The following is a 12865-nucleotide window of genomic DNA, read 5'->3' as shown; positions in this document are numbered from 1 at the left end:
TGAGAACTTCCATATGCCACATGTGCAGCCCTTAAAAAATAAAATAAAAATAAAAAAATAAAGTTATGCTTTTTACTTATTTAAATTTTTTTTTTTTTTTTTTTTTTTTTTTTTTTTTTTTGCTTTTTAGGGCCACACTAGTGGCACATGGAGGTTCCCAGACTAGGGGTCTAATCGGAGCTACAACTGCCAGCCTACAGCACAGCCATAGCAACGCCAGATCTGAGCCGCCTCTGCGAACTACACCATTGCTCACGGTAACGCTGGATCCTTAACCCACTGAGCATAGGCCAGGGATCAAACTCACAACCTTATGGTTCCTAGTCAGATTCATTTCTGCGTGCCATGATGGGAACTTCAAGCTATGCTTTTTAAAGTCAAAACAGTGACAGGACACATTCTTGTCAAAAAGCTTTTAAAGTCAGACATAGTGTTAATGGTTAATAGCTCATTAAGAAAGTTAAATAAGATTTTGGCAAAATTATTTTATCAAAAGATACTATCGAAGGAGTTCCCTTCGTGGCTCAGTGGTTAACGAACCCTACTAGGGTCCATGAGGATGTGGGTTCAGTCCCTGGCCTTACTCAGTGGGTTAAGGATCCGGCGTTGCCGTGAGCTGTGGTATAGGTCGCAGACGCGGCTTGGATCCTGTGTTTCTGTGGCTATGGCTTAGGCTGGCAGCTACAGCTCTGATTCAACCCCTAACCTGGGAACCACAGCCTTAAAACAGCAAAATTAGAAAGAAAAAAATAAAAAATACTATTAAAAAAAGATATTATTGGACATCGCATAATATCAATGGCATATAAAGTCGACAAGCATATTGTCTGGAGTTGTCTAGGGCTGCTGGAGAAAGTTATCCAACTGTGCTGGGTCCTGGAAACCGATCACCACCTTCCCTTCACTTTCATTAATCTGATGAATTAGTTATCCATGTATGTATAACAAATTACCCCCAAAAATTGGTAAATAACAAATTTACCAACTTATAGCAAAAAACTTTGTCTCATAGTTTCTGTGGGTCAGAAATTTGGGTCCCTGGTAGTTTAGGTTCAAGGTCTCTCATGAAGTTGCAGTTAAGCTGTCCAGAGGGACTGCAGTCTCCAGAAGGCTACAGCTGAGTTAGGACCGACTTCCGAGCTCACTCATGTAGTAGCTGTCAGTAGGTCCTGGTTATCCCTGGGCTGTCCAATTGCATGGGAAAAAGAAACTATTGAAGAAAAACTCAACTTACTACCTTAATCCCTACCCAACTTATCTGCTTCCACAAACATCCCTTCTTCCTCATTTCTTATCAGTTAAAAGAGGAATACCTCCTCCTCTTTAAAGCTAACTCTGCCACCCGCCCAAAGTGTCTCTCTTACACCTCCTCAGAACTTTTACCCTTAATCATCCCTTCTCAAGGCACATTGTGGTGCAGTGGAAACAATCCGACTAGTATCCATGAGGACGCAGGTTTGATCTGTGGCCTCGCTCCGTAAGTCAGGGATCTGGTGTTGCTGTGAGCTGTGGTGTAGGTTGCAGATGTGGCTCGGATCCCTAGTTGCTGTGGCTGTGGCATAGGCCGGTAGGTCCAGTGGCTACAGCTCGGATTCAACCCCTAGCCTGGGAACCTCCATGTGCCGCAGGAGCAGCCCTAGAAAAGGCAAAAAGACAAAAACAAAAACAAAAAAACCCCTTCTTTTTCTTTTTCTTTTTTTGTCTTTTTGCTATTTCTTTGGGCCGCTCCCGCGGCATATGGAGGTTCCCAGGCTAGGGGTCGAATAGGAGCTGCAGCCAGTGGCCTACGCCAGAGCCACAGCAACGGGGGATCTGAGCCGCGTCTGCAGCCTACACCACAGCTCACGGCAATGCCAGATCGTTAACCCACTGAGCAAGGCCAGGGACTGAACCCGCAACCTCATGGTTCCTAGTCGAATTCGTTAACCACTGCGCCACGACGGGAACTCCCCCTTCTTTTTCTTAATTTCTTTCCCTCAACTTTCTCTTTTCCCAGCATATGGTCATGTTCAGCTATTTCTTATAAAATTTTTATTCTGAGTGTTTTATTGAGGTCTAATTTACATTCAATAAAATGCGCAAATGATATGTATACAGCTTGATGAATTTTAACAAATATACATGTCCATTTAACCATCATCTACATCTTTCTTCAATTCAATGAAAGTCAATTCAATGACTTTCCTATGGCTGAAAGTCATAAAATAACTGACTGAAACCTCAAGGTCCCATTTTCCAACTTGCCTCTTTCCAGCTTGTCATTCTCAGTCTCCATCATGGACTCTTTTTTTTTTTTTTCCGTTTTAGGGCCGCACCCACAGCACATGGAGACTCCTAGGCTAGGGGCCAAATTGGAGCCATAGCTGCTGGCCCACACCACAGCCACAGCCTTGTCAGATTCGAGCCACATCTGCAACCTATGCCCAGCTTGCGGCAACACCAGATCCTTTAACTCACTGAGCGAGGCAAGGGTCAAACCTGCATCCTCATGGATACCAGTTGGGTTCTTAACCCACTGAGCCACAAGAGGAACTCCTCCATCATGGACTCTAGCTCATTCCTTAAATGTTGGAATCCTCTTCCATCTTCTCACCCTACACTGCCTCTGGGTGATCATAATCTGTTCTCATGACTTCAACTATCTTCTCTATGCATTCAACTCTCCAGTATCTCTTCCTGGACATTATTAGACCTTTATATCAACTGCCTCCAGACACCTCTACTTGGATGTTCAATAGACATCTCAAACTCACTATGTCCAAATGTCACATCTCCCCATCCTCACTACTCCCCATAAAAGACCTGTTCTTCATTTTATGTTCTAAATCTCCACAGAGGCACCACCCGATCACAAGAGGAAGTTCCCACCGCACCATGACAGAAACTCCTTATTCTACTTTCTTAATATCTCTCCTATTCATCCACTCTCTCCTTTCCTACTACCTTAGTTCATGCTACTGTTACTTACCCTGATTATTGCAATGAATTCCTGATCCATCGTCCAGCCTGCAGTCTTGCTCCCATGTATTGCCTCACTCCAATCTCTTCTCCACACTACAGCCAGAGATGTATCCAGGTCATTAATTTGATGGTGTTATTTCCTTACATTAAAATCTTTCAGGGAGTTCCCATTGTAGCTCAGCGGTAAGGAATCCGGCTAGTATCAATGAAGAGGCAGGTTCGATCCTTGGCCTCGCTTAGCGGGTTAAGGATCTGGCATTGTGGTGAGCTGTGCTGTAGGTCGAAGACAAAGCTTGGATCCTGTGTTGCTGTGGCTGTGGTGTAGGCCGGCAGCTGTAGCTCCAATTCCACCCCTAACCTGGGAATATCCATATGCCACCGGTGCAGCCCTAAAAGGCAAAAAAAAACCCCAAAACCCAAAACTTTCAGTATGGTGTTCCCATTGTGGCTCAGTGGCAATGAATCCGACTAGTTCCGTGAGGACACAGGTTCAACCTCCAGCCTCCCTCAGTGGGTTAAGGATCCATTGTTGCCATGAGCTGTTGTGTAGGTCACAGATACAGTTTGGATCTGGTTCCTGTGACTCTGGTGTAGGCTGGCAGCTATAGCTCCGATTCAACCCCTAGCCTGGAACCCTCCATAAGCCTTGGGATTGGCCCTAGAAATGGCAAAAAAGACCAAAAAAAAAAAAAAAAGAATGATTCTAAGGGTTGGAGTTCTCTTGTGGTGTGGTGGTAATGAATCTGACTAGTCCATGAGGACGTGGGTTCAATCCCTGGCCTTGCTCAGTGGGTTAAGGACTTGGCATTGCCATGAGCTGTGGTGTAGGTTGCAGACGTGGCTCAGATCTGGCATTGCTGTGGCTGTGGTGTAGGCTGGCAGCTGTAGCTCTGATTTGAACCCTAGCCTGGGAACCTCCTTATGCTGTGGGTGTGGCCCTAAAAAGACCAAAAAACAAAAGAATGATGAATTATCCTCAGAGATCCATGGAGATGGTGGCCCACTTTGTGTGCTCAAGGCTGAAAGTGGATTTATCAAAGTAGAAGATATGGCCCTTGTCGTTGAAGCTCATTCGCAGCAGCAGCAAAAAAAAAAAAAAAAAAAAAAAAACCCGAAAAAACAGCTTTATGAAAGGAAACAAGTTAAGGTATAACTGCTAGCCTCTACTTGCTGTAGAATCTCAGAGAAGAAAAGAATCTTTGAGGCATGGCCTTAGTCAAAGGAGACTTCTGAGAGAAGCTGGGTCACAGCTGGGCCAGCTTTGCATTGTATTAGAGGAAACATAATGTCAGATACAGATTAGAAATAGGGTTGGGTGTGACAAGAGGGCTAATACCCAGGCTTTGTTCCTGGGAGCTTATGGTTTTAAATAAAAGATAGGCTGAGCAAGAAATAATTGAGATAAGGGGGATCTATTAGGAAGGAATAGGACCTGGAGAGATTAATATAAACTGGGTGGATCTGGAAAGGCTTAATGAGATTTCCCTACAGTGCTTGGGTGGAAATGGTATCTCTGATGAAAATAATTCAGGGAGTTCTGTTCTGGAGCAGCAGAAATGAATCCGACTAGTATCCATGAAGATGTGGGTTCGATCCCTGGCCCATGCTCAGTGGGTTGGGGATCTGGCATTGCCATGAGCTGTGATGTAGGTTGCAGACCCAGCTCAGATCTGGCATTGCTGTGGCTGTGGTGTAGGATGGCAGCTGTAGCTCTGATTCAACCCCTAGCCTGGGGACTTCCATATACTGCCAGTGTGGACCTAAAAAAAAAAAAAAAAAAAAAAAATGGAGTTCCCTTCATGGCTCAGTGGTTAACGAATCCAATTAGGAACCATGAAGTTGCGGATTTGATCCCTGCCCTCACTCAGTGGGTTAAGGATCCGGCGTTGCTGTGAGCTGTGGCTTGACTTTGAGCCACGTCTGTGACCTATACAATAGCTCACAGCAATGCTGGATCCTTAACCCACTAAGCAAGGCCAGGGATGGAACCTGCATCCTTATGGATCCTAGTTGGCTTTGTTACTGCTGAGCCACGACGGGAACTCCCTGACCCACTTGACTTTGAGTCACTGATCAACCACTCCTTAATTATGTGATCCTGGGCCAGTTGGTTAACTCTTTGTATCCTCAGTTTTCTGGTATGTAAAATGAGAATAAAAATCATTTTCATCATCTGAAGATTAAATAAGCTAATACATGTTAATAAAGCTGTTGGCACAATGGATGACAAATGGTAAGTGGACAATGAATGCTAATTATTAAAAACAAGAAGTGCGTTCAAACTGATATCCAAATACTCAAACCTGAGGAAGCCTGTCATTCTATAACTGAGCCCCAGCTAATTACTTTGGTACAAGTCAAGGACAGAAGCAAAGTTGTCTCCGTTTTTGAAAACCTATGATTCAGTGGAGTTCCCTTTGTGGCACAGCAGAAACAAATCCGACTAGGAACCATGAGGTTGTGGTTTGATCCCTGGCCTCATTCAGTGGGTTAAGGATCTGGCATTGCCGTGAGCTGTGGTGTAGGTCGCAGACATGGCTTGGATCCCTCGTTGCTGTGATGTAGGCCGGTAGCTGTAGCTCCGATTAGACCTCATAGCCTGGGAACCTCCACAGGGCTGCACCCACCCTAAAAAAAACCCCTGTGGTTCATCAGTTTCTCCTTGACTTTCCCAGTGAAGGAGGTAGTGGGTAGAAGGAGAAGGTCTTCCTATGACCCTGACAGGAAAGGAAGTGGCCCAAGCATATCAGGGCAGGCCAGTGCACAGGCCACACGAAGCCTAGCTCTTCCCTGGTGCCACCTCCCAAAAGTTTATACCTGGGTTTGCTGGGAGGACCCATCCACCAGCCTGATCAGGTCTGAGGCTAAAGAGATGGGACTTTCTGCCCACCCACCCACTGGCTATGGACATCAGAGACCAAGGTTTGAAATTGTAGTTCTGTATAACATGGGGCATCAGGGGATAACGAACCTGATCAGCCACTTCATGGCTCAGTGGTTAATGAACCTGACCAGGATCCATGAAGACGTGGGCTCTCTGATCCCTGGCCTTGCTTAGCCGGTTAAGGATCCGGCATTGCCATGAGCTTTGGTGTAGATTCAGATGTGGCTTGGATCTGATGTTGCTGTGGCTGTGGTGTAGGCCGGCAGCTGCAGCTCCAATTCGACTCCTAGCCTGGGAACCTCCACAGGTAGCCCTAAAAAGTGGAAACAAAACAAAACAAAACAGTAGCATCAGGAAGAGATCTCATTACCCCAAATCAAAGGTGCCTTCTGTGCAGAGATTACTGGAGTCAATCAAGTCTCCCTGGAAGACTTTCAGAGAGCTCTCTTTAGAAAGTCCTGGACAGCTGCAGGGGCAGCGGGAGAAGGAAGTGCGGGCCTTCTGAGTTGGTATTTGTGTACATGGGGTGGGGGTGGGGGCACCAATTTCCTGTTTGGTCATTCTGCTGTGGCTGAAACAAGAAAGGGGTCATGCCGTTTGTTTTTTAGTTCTTAAAGAGGAGAGAGCCCTGTTGTGAATGTGGAGGTTCTGTGGGTGAAGGGCCAAGAGTGGGGCAACCGTAGTCTCTCCCCTCCTCCTCTGTCACTGATGCATTGCCTTCTGAGTTTCTGCATCCTAGAGCTAATGACAAGGGATTGGCTCCTCTTGAGGGATTCCATGGGAATCTGTTGAGGCAATGAATCACCACCGGAAATGTGGTTTATGTAAATCTGGATTTGAATATAATGTTCTCTTAGTGTAACCACATTCAAAGATAGGATCAGTAGCAATCATTTATATATGTACGCAAGTAATAAAAAAACATTAACCTAAAGGCTTCTATGTGCCTGCCTTCAAGATGCTCATGCTGAAACCCTGCATGATTTGGCCACTGCCTCCCTCATCAGTTTGATCTCTGATTTCTTGCCAAGCCCTCACCCTACAGTCCAGGCACATGCAAATGCTTGCAGCCCTAGGATGTGACAGAGGGTTAATGAAGCGAGCTTTGGGCCAAACTGTTTTACCCTTTGCAGATTTTGTGACTCTAGACAAGTTACTTTATCTCTCTGTATTTGTACCTCAATTTCTTTATCTGTAAACAGGAATGTGATAACTAGGGGTTTTTATGAAGATAAAGTGAGCTAAGAATGTAAACTACTAGAACAGTGCCTGACAATAAATAATGGCTATTATTATTATATCATTATTATTATCATCAGAATGCCCTTCCATGGAGTTCCCATTGTGGCTCAGTGGTTAACGTATCTGACTAGGAACCGTGAGGTTGCGGGTTTGATCCCTGGACTCGCTCAGTGGGTTAAGGATCCAGCGTTGCCCTGAGCTGTGGTATAGGTCGCAGACTTGGCTTGGATCCCGCGTTGCTGTGGCTCTGGTGTAGGCCAGTGGCTAAAGCTCCGATTCGACCCCTAGCCTGGGACCCTCCATATGCCTCGGGAGCGGCCCTAGAAATGGCAAAAAGATCAAAAAAAAAAAAAAAATGCCCTTCCATGTGAAGGCCTGAAAAACTCCTACTTCTTTTTCTAGGCTCTGTTTAAGAATCCTCTGCTATGTGAAGCCCACCCAGACCTCCCCTGGGCTTAGTTAACACTTCTTTAGTTCTACTTCTTTATTTTATACGTAATTTTATATATTCTTTGGTACAAGGAACTTCAATCATATTCAGTTTTCTTGCATCAAAAATAAGGTTTTGGAGTTCCCATCGTGGCTCAGTGGAAACAAATCTGATTAGGATCCATGAGGACTTGGGTTCCATCCCTGGCCTCGCTCAGTGGGTTGCCATGAGCTGTGGTGTAGGTCACAGACGCAGCTCTGATCTGGCATTGCCGTGGCTGTGGTGTAGGCCATCGGCTACAGCTCCAATTTGACTCCTAGCCTGGGAGCCTCTGCACGCCGAGAGTGCAGCCCTAAAAAGACAAAACGATGAAAAATAAAGTTTCAAGGCCTGACATCAGCTGAAAACAGAATAATCACTCTAGGAGCAAATCCTCCTTTTAGAAAGAAGAGCTCCTTAACCCATTTGAATCAGTAGCTAGTAAACTGGAACTGAACTGGTGAAGGAATATTTTTGGGGTGGAGTACTTCCTGTGCTGGGCCTGCCTATTCCAGGTTTGTCAACATCCTGCCTTCCAAGTCCTGCTGTTAACTAGGCTGCCCAGAGAAAAACGCACCATCCCAGCCTCACCTCTCACCCTGGGGGCCCCCAAACACACAGCATTTCTTTCAGTTCCACAAAAGGCTTCCAGGCCTTTGCTCCCTCTGCTCTTTCTGACTCCAGCAATTTGCAGTCCTCCCTTCTCCTTTTCTTAGCCATTCTGTAGGGCATCATCATTCCCTCCTCCACCCCCATAAGGCCTTCTTTTGTCTCCCCATGATAGTTAAATGATTCTCCTAGGTGGCCACTCAGCCCCTCAGCCCCTCAGACAGATTTCCCCAGTTGCAACACTTACTACATTTTATTTTATTTTATTTTATTTTATTTTATTTATTTATTTATTTATTTTTTGGTCTTTTGTCTTTTGTTGTTGTTGTTGTTGCTATTTCTTGGGCTGATCCCGCGGCATATGGAGGTTCCCAGGCTAGGGGTCGAATCGGAGCTGTAGCTGCCAGCCTACGCCAGAGCCACAGCAACACGGTATCCGAGCTGCGTCTGCGACCTACACCACAGCTCACGGCAACGCCGGATCGTTAACCCGCTGAGCAAGGGCAGGGACCAAACCCGCAACCTCATGGTTCCTAGTCGGATTCATTAACCACTGCGCCACGGCGGGAACTCCTACATTTTATTTTAATATCTGCTTGGTTTTTCTGCTAAACTGTAGGTTTCACAAGCTAGGGAATAGGCCTATAAAATTAGCTCTAGGTACAACTGACCCGTGGTTGATGTGTAGTAACTTTCTTTCTTTCTTTTTTTTTTTTTTGTCTTTTGTCTTTTTTTTTAGGGCTGTACCCGCGGTATATGGAAGTTCCCAGGCTAGGGGTCTAATCGGAGCTGTTGCTGCTGGCCTACACCAGAGCCACAGCAACTCCAGATCTGAGCCTCATCTGCAACCTACACCACGCTCTCAGCAACGCCAGATCCTTAACACACAGCGAGGCTGGGGATTGAACCCCAAACCTCATGGTTCCTAGTCGGATTCATTTCCGCTGCGCCAAGATGGGAACTCCCAGTAACTATTGTTAAGAGAAAAAAAGTAAGGAAACAAGTGAACAGAAGGAATGAATGTCTGGTAGCAGGCACTTGCATCAGATTCCCTGTCTTTTTAGCTTTGCAAGGGATTCTGTGCACCACGGGGCTGAAAAACAAACAAAGCTCCCCCATTGCTCAGCAGGTTAAGGATCCTATGTTGCCACTGCAGCAGCTCAGGTCACTGCTATGGCTCGGGTTCCATCCCTGTCCTGGGAACTTCCACATGCCTCCAGCAAGGCCAAAACCAAAACCAAAACAAATAAAATTTCAAACTTGAGACTCTCAGATTATGAGAGTTTTCACCCACTTCCTCCATAATTCAGTGGTACCCAATTCAACATGCTTTGAAAAGAAGCAAGAAAAAAGGAAAGGAAAGAAAAATATAGAGGCAAAATACTTTAATGTCAAAGTGTCTCTAAACCTAGGGCTGTCTGATACAAAAGCCACTGGCTGCATGGGCCACTGAGCACTTGAAATGGGGCCGGTCTGAATTAACATGTGCTGAAAGTATAAAATACATCCTATATTTGGAAGACTTAGGATGAAAGAGAAATGTAAACTATTGGCAATATTGATTACAAGTTAAAATTATAATACTTTTGATATATTGAGTTAAATAAAATACATTAAATTTAATTTCACCTGTTCCTTTTCACTCTTTTTAATATGGCTACTAAATAATTTACAGATTACATTTGTGCGCATGTAGAAGTTAATTTGCAAGCTGAGTCAGATGGCTACCTCTTTCCTTCCTTCCTTCATCTTCTTTTCTTTTCTTTTCGCTATGCCCGCAGCATGTAGAATTTCCCAAGGTAGGAATCGAACCTGTGACATAGCAGTGACCCAGTTGGCTGCAGTGACAACACCAGATCCTTAACCCACTGCGCCACAGGAGAATTTCCGGCTTACCTTTCTGCTGTTCAGATCTGCTTTTCAGTCCTTTCCTGGTCTGCTAAATGCCCATGTACCCGGGCATTTTCTCCATTGACTCTGCTGTGACCTCGGGTGCTAGGATTTTGTGTGGCAACAGTGTCTGCCCCCTGTGTCCTGACCTTGGGTCTTATTTGCTCAGTTTGCTCACCAAAACTCTCAGTTTCTATCCCTGGCTGGAGCCTGTGACCTAACTATAACACTACACAGTTCCCTTGGGGCTAGAGTTTGTTTTTGATTTACTCTGTGTTCATTGCATGTGGGAGTTTGGCAAAAAGAAATGAGATCAGCTCTTTAGGAAGATATTTTGAAGTCACCTATCAGAATATACTGACAGTGACAGATGAGAAAACACACCACCAAATGCTTCAAGTTGATAATTATAATAAGCAACTTGTCAATATATGCAAACTATTTTCCCCTCCATTCCCTTGAGCTAAGAGAAGATTGAGAGTTCCCATTGTGGCTCAATGGGTTAAGAGCCTGACTAGTATCCAAGGGGATGCAGATCCGATCCCTGGACTCACCTAGTAGGTTAAGGATTCGGCGTTGCCAAGTAGGTAAAAAATGCAGCTTGGATCCTGTGTTGCTGTGGCTGAGGCATAGGCCTGCAGCTGTAGCTGATTTGACCCCTAGCCTGGAAACTTCCATATGCTGCAGATTCAGTCCTAAAAAAAAAGAGAGGGAGAGAGGGAGAGAGATTGTCCTGAGTCTTCAGCTGTAATTTTTTGGCCAATGAATTCTCTCACTGCAGAAAAGTCAGCTCTGTCCTCTGCCCTGAGTTTTCTTTTACATAAAGTGAGGCCTTCTCATTCATTGCCAACTTTGAAAGTCCATACCTTTACGTATATGAGTGGGAAGGAGAGTAGTTCTAAACAATCACAAATCAGAAGCACACGTCTCTCCCAACTCTTTCTTCCTTTCCTCAGTCCCTCCTCTTCAGTGGCACCAACTCTCTGCTTGTCTGTGGTGTAGGGGTAGGCAAGCACTGGTGCTTTGGGACATGTGACCTGGGCTCCCATCCCAACTCTGCCCCATGCTAGCAGTGTGATTTGGGGCAAGTGACTTCACATCTCTGAGCCTGTTTCCTCCTCTATACATTTGGGATAACATAGTCTTAAGGAAAACAGCTGGCTCAGAGGAACTGTTTATTACTGTATATGTTTGTATCACACACCCCTGCGGACTTTGAGAGGCTCTATTCCTGCCAGTATGTACAATTGCTGCCTTTGCTTTATTAAAAAGATAATTACGGAGAGTTCCCATTGTGGCACAGCAGAAATGGATCCAACTAATAACCATGAGGTTGGGGGGTTGATCCCTGGCTTCGCTCAGTAGGTTAAGGATTCGGTGGCCTCACCATAACAGGTGAGCTGTGGTGTAGGTCACAGACATGGCTCAGATCCTGCGTTGCTGTGGCTATGGTGTAGGCTGACCATGTAGCTCTAGTTCAACCCCTAACCTGGGAACCTTCATATGCCATGGGTGCAGCCCTAAAAAGAAAAAGAAAAAAAAAAAAAAAGATAATTACAGAGGTTCCCTGGTAGCCTAGCAGGTTAAGGCTCTGGCATTGTCACAGCTGTGGCTCGTGTTGCTGCTGTGGTGTGTGTTTGATACCTGGCTCTGGAACTTCCACATGCCATGGGCACGGCCAAAAAGAAAAAAAAACTTATATGTATAGCTTTCCCGAGCTTTAGAAAGAAAAATACATCTCACTGACTCAGTTACTCTCTTTGGTTAATATCTTACTTTGCCCTTTCTTGGAGGGCCTGTGGTTTTCTGCCTTGGCCTTCTTGACTTTCTTCTCTGCCTTGTGTCATCTGCTCTGGCACTGCAGCGACCCTCAAGACACCACCTCGGTAATGACCAGCTGTGGGTAAATCCACTGGTCCTCTATCTGTCCCCATTTTCCCCAACTTCAGCACCATGACGTTTGGCATTCGCCATCCCTTCTTCTTTTTGTTTTCTGACTTTTTAGGCCCACACCTACGGCATATGGAGATTCCCAGGCTAGGGGCTGAATCGGAGCTGTAGCTGCAGGCCTACACTACAGCCACAGCAATGCCAGATCCTTAACCCACTGAGTGAGGCCAGGGATCAAACCCACAACCTCATGGTTCCTAGTCGGATTTGTTTCTGCTGCACCACGATGGGAGCTCCTAGGTTTATTTATTTATTTATTTTGTCTTTTCTGTCTTTTTAGGGCCACACCCACGGCATATGGAGGTTCCCAAGCTAGGGGTTGAATTGGAGCTGCAGCTGCCAGCCTACGCCATGGCCACAGCAACGTGGGATCTGAGCCAGGTCTGCGACCTACACCACAGCTCGCGGCAACGCCGGATCCTTAACCCACTGAGCAAGGCCAGGGGTCGAACCTGCATCCTCATGGATGCGAGTCAGATTGGTTTCCGCTATGCCATGGCGGGAACTCCTCACCACCCCTTCTTCAGATGCTTTCCTCCTCCTATAGCTCCCAAGACCACCTGAAGTTAGCCACTCAGACAGATGAGCATCCTCATAAGTGTACCAGTTCCTAGTGGTCTTGTCTCCTTCCTCTCGTTGCCGACTATCCCATTTTTCAAAGGTATGTCACAATTTTTCCTCTCTCCTCAGACCTTCCACCAGCTGCGCTCCTCGCCCCTCTCCCATCAATGACATTCCTTCTCGCTTGCTGGTGCTTACTCCAGAGCCTGCACCTGCAGACACACCACATCCAGCGCCACTGCTCCAGCTCACAAGGGGAAGTGGCTTCCTCACTAAAGCGGAGCCCTCCACCTTTGCCA

The 12865-nt window shown here is 45.9% G+C and overlaps 1 long non-coding RNA gene across 1 annotated transcript; it reads right to left on the bottom strand.

The window, feature by feature from the left end:
- LOC110261550 lies at nt 714-10564 on the bottom strand. The gene is made up of 3 exons (XR_002345782.1): nt 10062-10564; nt 2969-3054; nt 714-1184 (listed from the first exon to the last, which is right to left on the bottom strand). It is a non-coding gene; the product is annotated as an uncharacterized LOC110261550 (long non-coding RNA).

The sequence above is a fragment of the Sus scrofa genome, chromosome 7 (assembly GCF_000003025.6).
Source record: "Sus scrofa isolate TJ Tabasco breed Duroc chromosome 7, Sscrofa11.1, whole genome shotgun sequence".
NCBI lineage: Eukaryota > Metazoa > Chordata > Mammalia > Artiodactyla > Suidae > Sus > Sus scrofa.
Note: the sequence above shows the minus strand (reverse complement) of the source record. Positions and strands in the feature narration are given on the sequence as shown.